Below are 16,052 nucleotides of genomic sequence, written 5' to 3'. Positions count from 1 at the left end.
TACCAGGAGCCTAGAAGGGGCTAAAACTGCTTTAATCCCTAAATTCCTAGATTTTTTGAGGGAAAATAAACAAAATTAGCCTAGAATGATGGCTCCCCTGGTCTCCCTCTCACTGTCTAATACCACTTTTGTACACAGTACTATTCTGATGTTACAATGAACATTGCCTAGAAAATTTCCAAAGATAGAGAATAGACAGGATCGTTAAAAATTTCATGCCTTTACATTGACAGTCATCCAAAGTCTTTAGTATGTCATTTTCATTGAAGACAGTGGTATTTTATATAGTGGAGGAGCTGGAATGCATGGAGATTGGAGCTGGCAATGGCACAGTTGAGAGCCTCTGGGTAAGGATTAAGGGACAAACAAATAAATTGGATGTTGTTGTGGGAGACTACTACAGACCACCCAGCCATGGGGCCACACTGGGCCACTCAGGAGGGTGACACTGATGAGTTTTTCTTCAAGGAACTAAGGGATGCCTCTAAGTCATCTGCTCTTGTCCTTATGGGGGACTTCAGCTTGCCAGATGTCAGCTGGGAATACCACACAGCTGGGACAATCAGGTCTAGCAGATTCATAAACCATCTGGATGGAAACTTCTTGGTACAGGTACTAAGGGAACCAACCAGGAAAGGTGCCTTTGTTGATTTGTTGCTTATCAACATAGACAGTCGCGTGGATGAAGTGGCGATTGGTGGGTGCCTTGGCCACAGCGACCATGAAGCAGTCAAGTTTAAAATCTATGGTAAAAGGAGGAAAACTGGTCCCCTGGGAAAAAGCTTTTGAAGGTGCCAGGGTCCATCAGTGCTGGTCACTTTTTAAGCACCACCCCCTAAAGGCACAGGAGCACACAGTGCCAAAGTGTAGGAAGCCAAGCAGGTGAGGCAGAAGGCCAGCTTGACTGAGCAGGGATCTTCTTTTAGAAATAAGGCAAAAAAAGGAAGTATATGGCCAGTGGAAGCAAGATTAGGCAACATGGGAGGACTGCAGGGGTGCTGTTTGCCACAACAGGGAGCAAACTCATGTGGCCAAAGTTCAGTTAGAGTTTAAGCAGGCCAGTACTGTGAGGGACAATAAGAAAGGCTTTTTTAAACTTTCCCAAAGTAATTGTCCCTTTTTCAGATTGTCCCAATCTTCAAGAAGGGCAACAGCAATGACCCCGGTAACTACAGGCTCATCAGTCTCACTTCTGTGCCTGGCAACATTATGGAGAAGATCATTCTGGAAGTTCTTGAAAAACACCTGAGAGACAATGCAGTCATTGGTCCCAGCCAGCACGGGTTCCCGAGGGGAAAGTCCTGCTTAACAGACTTTATTTCCTTCCATGACAAGGTTGCCCACCTATCTGACCAAGGGAAGCCAGTCAATGTAATCTTCTTGGATTTCTGTAAAGCTTTCAATACTGTCTGTCACAGTATCCTCCTGGAAAAAATGTCCAGCATGCAGCTGGATAATCACACAATGCAGTGGGTGAGCAATCGGCTGATGGGTCGGGCTCAAAGGGTTATAGTAAATGGGGTTCCACTGGGCTGGTGGCCAGTCACTAGCAGGGCTCCACAGGCGTCCATCTCAGGACTGGTAGTCTTTAATGACTTCATAAATTACTTGGATGCAGGACTGGAAGGAATGCTAATTAAGTTTGCTGGTGACAGAAAATTGGGAGAGGCTGTTGACACTCTTGAGGGTACAGAGGCCTTGCAGAGAGCTCTAGACATATTAGAGAGCTGGGCAATCACCAACCGTGTGAAGTTCAACAAGGGCAAGAGCCAGATTTTGCACCTGGGCCAAGGCAACCCTGGGTGTACATAGAGGTTGGGGAACGAGAGGCTGGAGAGCAGGCCCGTGGAGAGGGACCCGGGCGTTCTGGTTGACGGCAAGTTGAACATGAGCTAACAGTGTGCCGTGGCAGCCAAGAGGGCCAAGTGAGTCCTGGGGTGCATCAAGCACTGCATTGCTAGCTGGTCGAGGGAGGTGATTGTCCCATTCTACTCTGCACTGGCACGGCCTCACCTTGAGTACAGTGTGGTGCACTTTTGGGTGCCACAGTATATTCAGGATATAAAGCTACTAGAGAGTGTCCCGAGGAGGGCCACAAAGTTGGTGAAAGGTTTACAGGAGAAACTGTACAAGGAGCAGCTAAAGACACTTGGTTTGTTCAGCCTGGAGGAGAGGAGACTGAGGGGAGACCTCATTGCGGTCTGCAGCCTCCTCACAAGGGGAGGAGGAGGGGCAGGCGCTGATCTCTTCTCTCTGGTGGCCGGTGACAGGACCCGAGGGAATGGCAGGAAGATGTGCCAGGGGAGGTTTAGGTTGGGTATTAGGAAAAGGTTCTTCACCCAGAGGGTGGTGGAGCACTGGAACAGGCCCCCGGGGAGGTAGCCACTGTGCCAAGCCTGACGCTATTCAAGCAGCATTTGGACAGCACCCTCAGAGATATGGTGTGAATTCTGGGGTTGTCCTGTGCAGGGACAGGAGTTGGACTTGATGATCCTTGCCAGTCCCTTCCAACTCAGGACATTCTTTGATTCTATGATTGTTCCAGTGTTAAAGTTAACTACCTGTGGATTTGCTAATGCAATTATCAACTTTAACTGAAAAAAAAAAATTCCACTATATGTCTGGTATGAAGGAGTTTTAGGTTTTTTGAGATACTGATACTTACATGTATTTGAAGAAAGAAATTTAACTTTAATATATGTTTTATATTTTACAATTTATGTTAGTGTAATTATATAGATTTTATACTTCGGATTAATTACACAATGGTGATACAGGCATAAGAATCTGTGAGATCAATGCTAATATTTACAAGAGTTTTTTTCCCCTCCATTAGTAAGATATGATTTAGATTTTGTATGCATAACTGAAAAATAATTTAATGTTCTGTGGAACCGCTGCTTGCATTTTTACTTAGCATTAAGTCTTTTCCTTAAAAATTTTTCTTCCTTTCTGATCTGCAATGCTACGTCTTTGATACTATCTATTCCACTGAGGTATCCCTATTCCTCATAATTTATTCTATTTATTTTGTGAATGGTTCTGCATTTCCCTAAAAAGCAACCCTCCCCCCCCCCCCCCCAAAAAAAAAGGAAGTCACCCCCCCAAAATGACTCAACAAATATCTTCCTTTACTTCTGAGTTTCACTCAAGTGAGGCATGGAAAAAATTAAAAGTGTAAAACCAAGTCTTTGACATTGAGTAAGAGAAAACAAACTTAGTAATGCAAATGTAGACATTTTTGCAAATAGGTAGAATATTTGAGCACTAGATAAATTCTCAGAATCAAATCATTGCACCCTTCAACTCTTAGAATTTAAATCCTTTTGAATTTCAGAAGTGTGGAGTGCTACCAATCCCATTGACTTCCCACCAACAGGAAGAATATTGGTGCTAGTGGAAACCTGTGGTTCCCTTTTTAAGAGGCCGTTCTTTAATAGTGATTATTGAAAGTGTGTGGTTTGAAAAAATAAAAACAATTTTGCAGTTGTAGTCTACTATATAAGCAGCACATATATGTTTTGAACTCCAGTTTTGCATATGTGCCTTGCAATTTATCCATACTTTATTATTCCAGGGAAAACTCAGAGGAGGATGAAAAAGCTATCACAAAAATAAATAGTTCCTTGAATGCACAGTCTGATATTGCTATGAATCCTAACTACTGCTATTTAATCGGAAGTAGGGCATCATATAATTATTTTAACAGCTGTCTAAAAGTCAGAGCAAGCAAACTTGGCTGCCTTAGTACTCATACACGAACAACTGGAAACAATCCACATGGAGGAGGAAAACATGGATGAAAAAGAGTAAAGGCCGTAATGGTCTTAAATTGAGGTAACAGTTCTATGCACCAAATAGATCTGAACAAGCTTTCTGGGAACAGGGTAAGTTCTAAGGCTTGAACTTGACTGTTGGATGGGCTTTCTTCCAGATTTAGATAATTTTATTTCATCTCCCTCTGTTGGTTTTTTTTTTTGTATTCAGTAGAACTAACATTAGTTTTTGATAAAATGTATGATGTGTCAAAAACCAGAAAAAAGTCTTTGAGACTGGATTGTTTCATAAGTCAGGAACAGCACAATCCATTCCAGAGCAAGTTCTTTATTTCATGTTTATCTCATGTTTCATGGAAGATCCACCATCCTTTCTCTGTTTTTTTTTTTTTTTTTTTTTTGTTTGGTTGGGTTTTTTTGCATGTTTACAGTACAAGGTATTTGAATTGTTTTTTCATCTCTTATAATTTTATTCTTTGTTTTGCAAAATACAAAATATTTACATTTAAGTGCCTTCCCTGTATAGATTCTAACTGCATACCAGGGACAAGTCTGCCCATAAATATGGAAAAGAGCAGGAGGGAAACATAGTGCAAAATACTTAAAAGGGTTAATTTACCTCTCATCTGGATTGAAAGCAGAAATGCCAGATGCTGCTGTTATTGACTAATCTTAGCTTTTGTATCTGTCCGTTAGCTCCATGCACATGTAAGTAACTCATGACCTATTTTAGTAGAAAATCTAGGTTAAAGGCCTTCTTTCCCTTCCCAGTCCCCCATCCACAAAGTTAAACCAATCTTGTCTTGCTACAGCCTTGCTATTGGACTTCCTCATAGCTTATTTGTCTCTTTGAAGCTTAGCTCTGGGCAATAGATGTTCAGTAAGCAAGGTGGTAGTAAAGAATCTTTTATTACAGTCTGATGTCCTGGTAAACGGAACACATGGCTTCTTTACTTATCTAAAGGGGAACATGGCTTACTTGAAACATAACTTCTTTTCCTCCTCGCTGATGAGGATTCAATCATCCAGGAAATTTTGCCAAGGAATTGACTTCTAGAAATACAGAAAGCTGCTAACAGAAGCTGGGAGGCAGCCGACTGGTTGACACCCACCTATGACAAAAAGTGAAAGCAACATGCAATTCAAATACCAGAAAAGGGCAGAGAAATTTCTTCTATCAGTGGTGGTTGTTCCTGAAGGAGAACTTCTCATGAATGTTCTTCATCTTCTTGTCATGAGCAATCTTCATCTTGAACATCATTACAGTTAGAAAGTTAAAGTTTATAATGGTTTTCAGACATGTCAGTCTCTTAAAAAATGCTTCAGGTTGCTAAATATTCATGCAACTAGAGAAGTGAATGATTAATGGCAATACTTAAGACTAAGAAAAAAGTAGTGCTCATCTGTGATATCCTCTATTATTACCACAGTGGAAAAAGAACTCCGGCAAGAATCAAATCCAAGCAGAATTAAATTTTCAAATGAGGTTGAGGAAACTGGACATGGTTCTTCAGTTGGTATCTATTCACAGTTAAAAATATATGCCTAGGAACATTTTTACAATCTTTCTAACATGAAACTAAATTTTACTTTTTCATCCTGTTCTATTAATAAAATGGCAACAACACTGACATATGGCAAGATGGCAAGTGGTAGAACTCAGTAGGTATAGTTTTCACTAGATAAATGGTCTCATTAAGAAGGAGTTCACCTTCAGCATTGAGGTGTTTGAAAATATATGCCAACTGGGCAGCCACGTGGAACTGTGACTTCAGAGGTGCAGGATTTTGACATTTTGCTGCATCCTGGACCATTAGGTTTGTACTCAAACTGTGGAATCTCAGTGCATGCCTTGCCTGACTCCATGTCAGGGCAAGGTCTGGATGTGCCCCAAATACCTGTCCCCTCCCTTCCATTACTGGGTTCCCATCAAGAGGCAGCCTAGAGGAACAGACTAGTAGGAGGCTGGTCTTGTTCTGAACAGGTCTAGAAGAGTCCATCAGCATACCAGGGTACCCCTGTGACCTGCAAACTAGATACAGTATAAAAGTCACCCACCTTCACCTTATCAAGAAAGCTTTCACTTAACAGATATGAAAGCTATCCACAAAGCAAGGAAGACATATTCTATACAGCAGGCTAGTGTTCTCCTTTGTAATTTGGGATTAATATGAGCAAGCAGGAGAGCTGTTCTGAATTATCTTGCCAGGGCTGCCTTGTCCTTGCAGGCTGAACCAAAACTTCCTAGCCTTTCTCCTAGCTCAGGGATAATACTTATATGAACATTGTAGAGCTACCTATAATTCCGCAAAATACTGTGTTGGAAAATGGAACTACAACTTGTAACTTGAAGATAGATCATGGTCACTATTCTCTGGTTACTTAAGACTGGAGAAGCAGAATCCCCGAGTGTATTTTCCACCCTACCAGCACAGATTGCTCATCCAAATATAACCATCAAATAGTCGTATGAAACTGACTCAGCTGGTTGTGTTCTCACCCGCTTATTCCAAAATGTGTAAAAGTGCAGACACAGTGAGGCACAGCACACTTGGGATTACAACAAAACAGTGTTAGATTGCAAGCAAAAAAAAAGTAGTAAAGACAGGAGAGTAAGAAAGTTGGCTCACTTTTTCATTGCTATGTTGTTGGTTTTTTTTTTTGTTAAGGGACAGGTCTATATTTGTTTCCACGCTTAGAAGATTATTAGAGTTGAGTACAAATTTTTCCTAACCAATATAGTGCAACCAGTACAGATAGTAAAGTAGATGCTGCTGTATTACTATAATAATTCTTCTACCACAATAATCAAATGTGAATAAGCTATTCCAGTAGAAATGTTTTTATACCAGTTCACCCATATCCACTCTAGAGCTTGTACCTTTTTTAACCTTACCAGGTTCAAGCTGATAGAGTTAAAGAGGTTCAAACATCACATGTAAACAAACCTTTAAAATTCTGTAGGTGAAATTATGACTCACCAACTTCAGTTTGACTAGGAATACCCCGCTGTGCTGTTTTCCCATTCATCAGGTAGGATTAACAGTGTTTACTTACCTCATAGCAGTGCAGGGAAGATTAATTAGTGTCTGTATGTTTTCAATCTTTTGAGGATGAAAAATGCTACACAGATACTAACCACCACAAAGGAAGCTGTACTGACCTACAGAACAAGGTACTGCTTAGCTGTGTGATGCTTTCCACTGGAACTGGCTGTTGACAGGCATTAACCCCTTCCTGAAATCTAGAAAGTGAATAATTTTCAAAGTTTAGGGGATCTTTAGATGTAAGGCAAAACAACTGCAACACTACTCAGTGTGAGTAGGCAAAAAAAAAACAACAACCAACTTATAAAATCATTAACTGCATCTCTTCTAAGATGTAACAGTAATTTTATGAGAAGACAAGTTGCATTCCCTTGCCCTCTCCCAAAGGAACTCCAAGGGCAGCCCTGTGCTAAACATTTGTTGCCACACATTGGGCAGGACTTTGTCTTGCCACTGAGAAGCAGTAAGTGCTTCCCCTGTGACTTATAGCAATGATTATTAAGAACAAAAATGTCATTGCTGAGAAATCTGTTCCCCTATGTTAGTATACAACCCTGGGCAAATTTTTATTTTTTATCACTCTGCAGTAGACATATATTTATTTTCCCTTTATCAGGATTTGCCTGTCACATGTATGTTTTCAAATATTTTTACATGACTTAGAAGCAAAGATCCTATGGATGCACAATAGGTTTCACACAGCAGTGCCACCAAAATAATTTAGAAATTATACTCCGTAATACTGTAAATCATCAGTTTCATTTTCCCAGAAGTTTTACAATAAACAGGCCCGAGAACAAAAATTTTATATGCTCCAGATCTGGCCTTGAAAATGCCATTATACACCCTTCAAGATAAAAATAAAGTACAAAGGATACAGATAGAAAAACAGCAAATTAGTGATCTGTGTCAGAGAAAAGCAAAGGGCTTACAATTCTATTTCTTTCCTAATTTTCTTCTTATTTTTGAAAACTGAAGGGAAAAGCAAGAGTGACAGAACGTGAGGTTTCCCATGAAACTATAGATCACCAAAGCAACAGTTACATAAAGGAAAGAAATTTCCTGAAGAACAGTCTACAGAAGGAGCAGTTATGTGTTGTTTGACTCTAATTTTCTTCTGCTACTGAGCAGATTTCTGCTGATAGATTTATAGTCCATTGTTCATATTTAAATTTTGTTTGTCTTCAAGAAGTCTATTGCTGCTCCATTTCAAAGGAACAACGTGTCAATTTATTGTTATATTTTTGTCTTACTAAATATGAGGAAAAATATAGATATTGTTCTCAACATCCTTTTAATAACCATTCCATGCAGCAATAATTCTTTCAAGTTTTCATTTAAAACTGCTTTTATTAGTTAAGCTGCACTGCCATTACGTTGCTTAGGGATTTATTCACTATTCTTAGTTTGCACACAATTTCTATTAATGCCAATTAATAAACATTGATTGAAAAATTAATCACAGATTTTTTTCTAATTTTCATTTTTCAAATAAATTATTTCAGCAAAGTATTTGGTATTTTTACAGACATAGAAATGCTTTTCTGTTAAAACTATGTCAACACCAGAAGATTTAGATGTGTATTTTTTTTCCTATTTCTTCCCACGTTGAGTATATAAAACCAATTAAGAATGGGAATGCACAAAAAATCAATGAGGTTTGATTGACTGTGGCTTTCACTGGTATCCACTGAGGTATGAATTGTGTCTATTAGATCTAAAGATATAATAAAACATGTAATAGTCATAGTTTTGGTATGTTCTTAAAGTAGCAAGACCAAATTCCTAGTGAAATTTGAATTTCCTTGAATTCTGAGGCAAAATTCAATGAAGACAGGCCTGGATTTCAGCATGCTTCTTTTGAAGCTATCATTCTATGACCAGATGAGGGATGTGGATGGGGGATGAGGGAAAGGCTGTGGATGTTGTCTACCTGGACTTTAGCAAAGCCTTTGATGCTCTCCCACAGCAGCCTCCCAGAGAAGCTGGTGGCTCATGGGTTGGATGGGTGCATTCTTCCCTGGGTAAAAAAATGGCTGGATGACTGAACCCAGATGGTTGTGGTGAATGGAGTTAAATCCAGTTGGCGGCCAGTCATGAGCAGTGTTCCCCAGGGCTGTGTTGGGGCCAGTCTTGTTTAGCATCTTTATCAATGAATCACTGATCTGGATGAGGGGACTGAGTGCACCCTTAGTAAGTTTGCAGATGGCACCAAGCTGGGCAACAGTGTTGATCTGCTGGAGGGTAGGAAGGATCTGCAGAGGGATCTTGACAGGTTAGATCCATGGGCTGGGGCTAATTGAATGAGGTTTAACAAGGTCAAGTGCTGGGTACTGTACTTTGATCACAACAACCCCATGCAACACTACAGGCTTGGGGAAGAGTGGCTGGAAACCTGCCCTGTGGAAAAGGACCTGGGGTTATTGGGCCAGCAGTGTGCCCAGTCAGCCAAGAAGGCCAATCGCATCCTGGCTTGTATCAGGATTAGTGTGGCCAGCAGGAGTAGGGAAGTGATCGTGCCCCTGTACTCGGCACTGGTGAGGTTACACCTCAAATACTGTGTTCAGTTTTGGGCCCCTCACTACAAGGAGGGCATTGAGGTGTGGGAGCATGCCCAAAGAAGGACAGCGAAGCTAGTGAAGGGTCTGGAGGGCAGGTCTTATGAGGAGCGGTTGAGGGAACTGGGGTTGTTTAGCCTGCAGAAGAGGAGGCTGAGGGGAGACCTTATCGCTCTTTACAACTACCTCAAAGGAGGTTGTGGTGAGGTGGGTGTTGGTCTCTTCTCCCAAATAACAAGTGATAGGATGAGAGGAAATAGCTTGAAGCTGCATCAGGGGAGGTTTGGATTGGGTATTAGGAAAAATGTCTTTACTGAAAGAATGGTCAGGCATTGGAACAGGCTGCCCAGAGAGGTGGTTGAGTCACCACTTCTCTGGTTGAGGTTTTTAAAAGATGTGTAGACATGGCACTTCAGGGCATGGTTTAGGAGACATGGTAGTGTTGGGTTGACGGTTGGACTTGATGATCCTAGAGGTCTTTTCCAACCTTAATGATTCTATGATTCTATGATTCTATGCAAAAAGGATATACTCTGCTCACACATTATACCACCCCAAAATGAAAATCTGAGTCCAGCAAAAAAGGCTTCTAGAAACTGACAGAATATTCAACTCCATATCTAATATTTGACAGCTTTAGAGAGATATTTGTCAATTCCACTTACTTCTGCAAAAATAGCCTGTGTTTGAACTTATCTGAGCAGGGGAGAGCAGGTGTTAATTGTAGAGAGAACTTCCTCTACTGCTCTTCTGCATGCACTGTTAAACATATTTATAAATAAGTGCACTGAAATGTATAAAAAATTCAGATGCTTCTAACAGTTTCACCTTCATATTACTACACAGTTTTAATTTTCCTATCTCTGAAATAGAGATTGTAAGATGTTCAGATTTTATCAGATTTTTTCCCATCTGTTATAAGCTCTTAGACTATATATTTATTTTGTATATATGTATAAAATATATTTCATAACACAGGTGTTATATCTTACACTGAGTGTAGTAGGGAAACAAGTTAAAGATCATGTGTAAGTTAATTTTAGGTTTTGGGTTTGGTTTCTTTTTTTTGGTTTATGTTTTATTTTTCCCCTTTGGGTGTCATAAAACACCACTGATATTTACTATTTTTCTTAAAGAACTTTCTATGTTCTTTCAAAAAAATGGAAACAATACTGTATTCTGAATAAATATGTCTTACAATACTTTACTGCCATGTATATGTATCCACCTTAAAATATCACATATGACTGGACACATACACGCACATATTCTAGACAAGTCCTGAATTTTCCTTCTAACAATTTTATATATTTTTACTGAATTTTTTAATTGGAAAAAAGTTTTCATAGATGGAAGAGTTCCATATTAGAGTGGTCTTTTCCTCTAATATATACTTCAGTTTAGAATCTAATTTTTTGGCAGTTTGTTTTTTTTTTTTTTGTCAAAAATAACAATTTTGGGTGGCAAAGAAAATCAGTGTAATATACTCTTTGTCACAGAGAAATTAAATTGAAAATGAAGAACTAGCATATTATTAAATTATGACTGTTTATAAATGTGGACATCAATCCCAATTTGCAGGATAGGTTATTATTACTTTCATTATTTCAAAAGGCTTGATAAATAATCTACACAAATTTATTATAAATCTGCACAGGTTTGGTTATGAAGTACTGTGGTTGGGGGTCTGATTTATCTTAAAAATGCACGGAATTCAGTATACTGCTGATTCTAATCACACATTTCTGTAAAACTCATTTAAGCAGCAGTATGCTTTTTCTTCAGAGTTAGAAGCTGAAAATATTGTCTCAAACATGTAGCAGTATGCCAGAGTGGTTGAAGGTATGAACCAGTGCCATAGTATCAATCCACATTTTCAGTGCTTTTCTCAAGTTTTCAGTACTATTCTGGCTGAAATGGATGTACAGATGTTCTTCACAATGCCACGTCAATGATTTTTAATAACTGCGCTCATGAAAAAGCAGAAAAAACAGAAATGTTTTGCTGTATAAAAATATAAGATAATAAAATGTAAATTGGACTATACAGGCATGGTAGATTGTTGTTAAAATTAAAAAGCAGTTCTTAACACTCCCCAGACATATTTTCTATTTTCTAGCTGTTCATTGAAGATGTTATGGCTTTACTAAAATGCAATATTATTAAACAAAAGCTTGAATGCAGTTTGTGCATTTATGCTGAGAAAGAGCATAAGAAATCCTTAAAAATACAGTTATTAGCTATTATGTTGTTAACATTTTTGTTGAAAAATGCATAAAAAGAAGGTGTTTCAGATAAGCAAGTGGGTAAAAGGTACACTATGAGCCGGACCTCTACCAAGGAAAGTGAGACCAGTGTCCCATTCCTAGATGGTCCTGTCTACCCATAGAATATATTACCAGCTACGTGACTTTCAGCTTCTCGTCTAGGTAAACCAAACCGGTGGAAATAAACTAAACCAATAGATCTATAACTGTTCATACAATCCATGAGTTTGTTTTGAAGAGGTATTCCTGAAGAGAAAAATGCAATGTATACGTAAGCCTGGGGGAGGGTGTTGTTTGTTCATATCAGCCACAAGATTATAAAAATGTGGTTTTATTCTTTGTTTTTACATTGGTTTGTTTCTGCACAAATATACAGGCTTTATTTTCTTCTCTATGTTAAACTCTATTTTGGGGGGGAATAAAAAGGATATTTGGAAAACCAAACTCCCTTTAAGAAAGCATTTTAAAGAATAAGAAGATCCCAAATTATTCTCTAGCTCATTCTGTGGATCTTAAAATCTTACATTTGCAAATTAAGAGGTGCTGAAAATAGATGTGGGTGAAATGGAAGAATCTGGTTTGTACTGAATCATTAAAAAAAATATGTAAAGAACACATCTTTTGATGTGAAGCTTCCTTTCTAACAATAGAATGAAATTTCTATTCATGTTCTTGAATCCACATGTTCCAGATATTTTTTCAAATATCTTTTATTTTGACTCAGAACACAAAACTTTGCTCTTCTTTCAGAAAATGTAATTTTAAATATTTACACCATTTTGGTAACTGTTTCATATGTATTCCAAGAGCAAAATTACATGAATTTTAACAGCTTCCAGTTAACTGAAGAAGTTCGGTAAAAGCCAGTTTAATATCTTTTTTTTTTTCTTCCTTTTTTTCTTCTCAAGTGAAGCCACCTTGTAGCTATTCCTCTTTTTTTTACTATTATTTGTAAATCAATATTTGAAAGATTTGAAAAGAAGCATGATAATAATAAGTACAATATGAAAAATAGTATACTAAGGCGTATGAGTTAATACCTAAAGTTATTCAGAATAAATCTGTGTCAAAAAAACTATCACATTATTAAAAAAATATGGCATACTCAGAAATCATCGATAGGGAATGACCAAGTATTTGTATTTTCTAGACTTCATTTGTTCACTTCTCTTAATAATTTGGTTTTTTGCCCTGTAGCCATTGGTCACTTATTTGAAAAACAGGGTAAGCGAAAAGCGAGATTCATGTCAGAGAGGTGCTTTCCAAAGCACATCTTCATCTTTGTGGGTGAAGAAAATACCACAAGAACACAGAAACATGTATTTATATTAATCGATCATCTGAACAGCTGGATTGGACGTTCAATAAGGCTTTGTGTCTACAGAAGACCTGTTTGTCTCCAAACTTTCTGTGAAAGGACTTCCCGACTCCACATTACTGCAAGGTCTTTTTTATTTTTTATCTTCCCCCCCCTCCCCCCCCCCCCCCCCCCCCCTAATGTTCTTTCTAATTAAATTTCCAAGGTTTTATTTTTGGAGGACTGAAACAGAGAAGAAGTAAAGACTCGCTTTAAGTTGGGTGATTACTTATCTAACCAAGATGGGCAGGCAAGAAAAGAGGTGCAAATAATAAAGTGGTTTTCAAAATGGCATACTCAAACTTTGCACGAAAGGCTAACATATAACCCTGAAATATAAATACAATTATTTGTGTCCAGGGCGGGGGTACCAAAAGCCTTCCCTTACGATGCTTTGTCAGAGGATATGCACAATTCTGCAGTATAGTCAGGGATTATGGGCAGAGAAAGGGATGTGCCCTATAGATACGTGGAGATGGACATTGCTTTCCCCAAACCTTTGAAGCCTCCTCATAATATCTTGATATTTTTTGCAGCAGGCCACGCTTTGGCAGCAGTTTTGAGTTTGTTTCCAGCTTTCTGAACACACTGGGTGTACCAGCTGTAGGGCGGGCACATGGTGGAACTAAACTGTGAGATTTTTCTAAACTAATCCCTAAATTAAGACCTCTGCTATAGCAAAGCATAAAGATGAAAGCTACTGAATCATGACAGGTTGAGACGTAAAAACCTCTAGCTGTTTTCCTTAATCTGGTTGAAAACCATACCTGGCCCTTGAAAAAACAGAGTAGCAATGATCCATCCAGCCCTCCAGGTTTCCGTGGACCCTGTCAAAACCCACATTTGAAAGCAAGGGTAACATAATCTCTGTGAGACAAAAAAAAAAAAAAAAATCAACAACAAAAAGTCCTTCACACACCCACACCCCCCCCCAAATCAAAAGAGTAAGGGACAAATTTTTAAACTTAGGAAATAAGCATTGAACTTCATTTGCAGGATCCCCACATACTTGCAATTGCTAATAAAAGATAGATATTATGTGTGCAGATGACTATAAAAATGGCTGAAGCTGGACGTGCTTAAGACTGGAAAGGAAGCCACTCTTAGAGACAACTACAGAACTGAGAAACGCCTGGTTATAAGAAATGCTTACATCTCTCATTTTTTCCTGCTGTCCCTCTGTAATGTCCCCTGGAGAGACAGATTCCTTTCAGCTACATAGGATTTCAAACAGCTAAAAGAGAGAAAGCAGAGAAAGAAGTAAAATGTATATTTTCAAGGTTTGAATTAAGTATTTAACCTCAAACCTAAATTAACTCTAGTCTTCCTTCTGTGCGATTATTTTAAAAAGAACAAAAACAAAAACAAAATACCCTACCACCAAACCTTTAGTCAAGCCCAGCTGAGGATATTAACTTTCAGAACATTTTTAAAGCTGTTTTGCTAGCTTCATAGAAAAGTGCATGGCATGCACTGCATTGTCCTGGTCTAATCAAAAATAATTTCATTAAAAAGTTGCTGCATAGGTGTTTTTTTCCACTAGACTACACACAGCATTTTAAGTTATCTTTCACTTTTTCCCTTTGGACTTTAACGCTTACAAATGGAGTTTCATGCTTCATGAAACAAAGATTCTTAGGCTGCTTAGTCAACCACAAGCAACAGGACAGGAAGATGCCAGTCTGGGGTGGAATCTGAAATCCCAGGCAAAACCACACAAGGCTTGGAGTCTGTTTACAGTACCTCCAGTGCCCACCCCAGAGCGGAGAGGAATAGCAACATTTATGATTTCATGGTGAGATTCTTTATAGTTATACAAGTCACTGGCTCTGCATATCGTGAAGACCCAGCTCCTGGAGTCACATTACTATAGAAAAGATTGGTTCTTTCACAGTCTTTTCAGGTATCCTATTATTTTTAGAACAAATTTTGCTATTTGGCACACCAGTGTTCATCCTGGATGAATAGTCCTATCCCCAGTGACTAAAAGCTTAGCCCGGAGATGACTCCCTTTGAGAGGGTAACAAAGAGGGCTTCTAAGATCAACATGAATGAAAAAAATTATTTCTGCCCCACTGAGCAGACCATCACAGACCCTGAGGGTAGTGCACAATTGCTATGTTGACTCACTGAAAAGCAAGAGAATTCATCTTATCTTGAGGGAATGAACCTCTAGTCTCCCAACATACACATAACACATGCTCACCCTTTTCCTATTCAATCCGGGTTACTGCCTCATTTTTTCCTGGAATGAAAATTGAGTAGCAACTTGATTTGCATGTTTTGTTTCCTGTTAAACTAAAATAATAATAAAAAATCAACTGAACTCATTCAGATAGAGGAAAAAAACCAACTCCCTAACACAGCAACAAAGTCTTGAATTAATATTATTCTTTAAATATGCACCAGTGTTCTATAGTCAAGCACAGCCTGTACTACTGAATTGCTTGATATGGTTTTACATTAGAGTGATGCTATTGAGATAGTTGAACCCTTGCACTTCTAAGCTCATGAGGGACCACCCTGGAGCAAACCTAACAGGATAAATCAGAAATTACTTCAAGATGAGGAGTAATTAAATTCACAGTGCTCGATAATGTAAGAGGAAGAACTGAGCAATTATGCAGCCAGAGCAAAAATAATTGCTCACACAGATGCAGAGCACAGAAAGGAATTCAGCTGAAGATACACAAAAAACCATTTAGATCATACAGAAGATATAGATATATGTTTGACATAACATGGAGTTGTTGTATACATTGCTGTGAAGTATTCTGTATCAACTATATACTATAAGTATGCGATGGGCTGTGCATTTTCCAAAAAATCTGTCAATGAGTTGCCTTGACAGTGTTAGTTCTCATCCAAGCACTGGCCTAATTCCTGGTCTCTGGAAAGCAGTTCATAGCTTCGCAATGCTGAGGATAAAACATGGACTGGGCACTGCTTAGGCTGTTCTCCACAGTATTTCTCGTGGCTGCACCCTATGACCATAACTATAACCATGTAACCATTCTGTCTTATAAGGGTAGTTATTTTTGTTTATA

The 16,052-nt window shown here is 38.7% G+C and overlaps 1 long non-coding RNA gene across 2 annotated transcripts in view; it reads right to left on the bottom strand.

Annotated features, from left to right (window-relative positions):
• Positions 1-6,871: 6,871 nt before the first annotated feature.
• Positions 6,872-16,052, bottom strand: part of LOC135311722 (uncharacterized) — a 113,674-nt gene continuing 104,493 nt past the window's right edge. Inside the window, exons 4-6 of one of the 2 annotated variants that reach the window (XR_010371309.1) lie at positions 14,159-14,239; positions 13,773-13,832; positions 6,872-7,020 (exon numbers count right to left, since the gene is read on the bottom strand). This is a non-coding gene — a long non-coding RNA (uncharacterized LOC135311722). The remainder of the gene's footprint in view (positions 7,021-13,772; positions 13,833-14,158; positions 14,240-16,052) is intronic. The other variant, XR_010371310.1, reaches the window with a different exon arrangement.

This window comes from Phalacrocorax carbo, chromosome 2, assembly GCF_963921805.1.
Source record: "Phalacrocorax carbo chromosome 2, bPhaCar2.1, whole genome shotgun sequence".
NCBI classification, from domain to species: Eukaryota; Metazoa; Chordata; class Aves; order Suliformes; family Phalacrocoracidae; genus Phalacrocorax; species Phalacrocorax carbo.
This window is presented reverse-complemented; position numbering and strand designations above follow the sequence as displayed.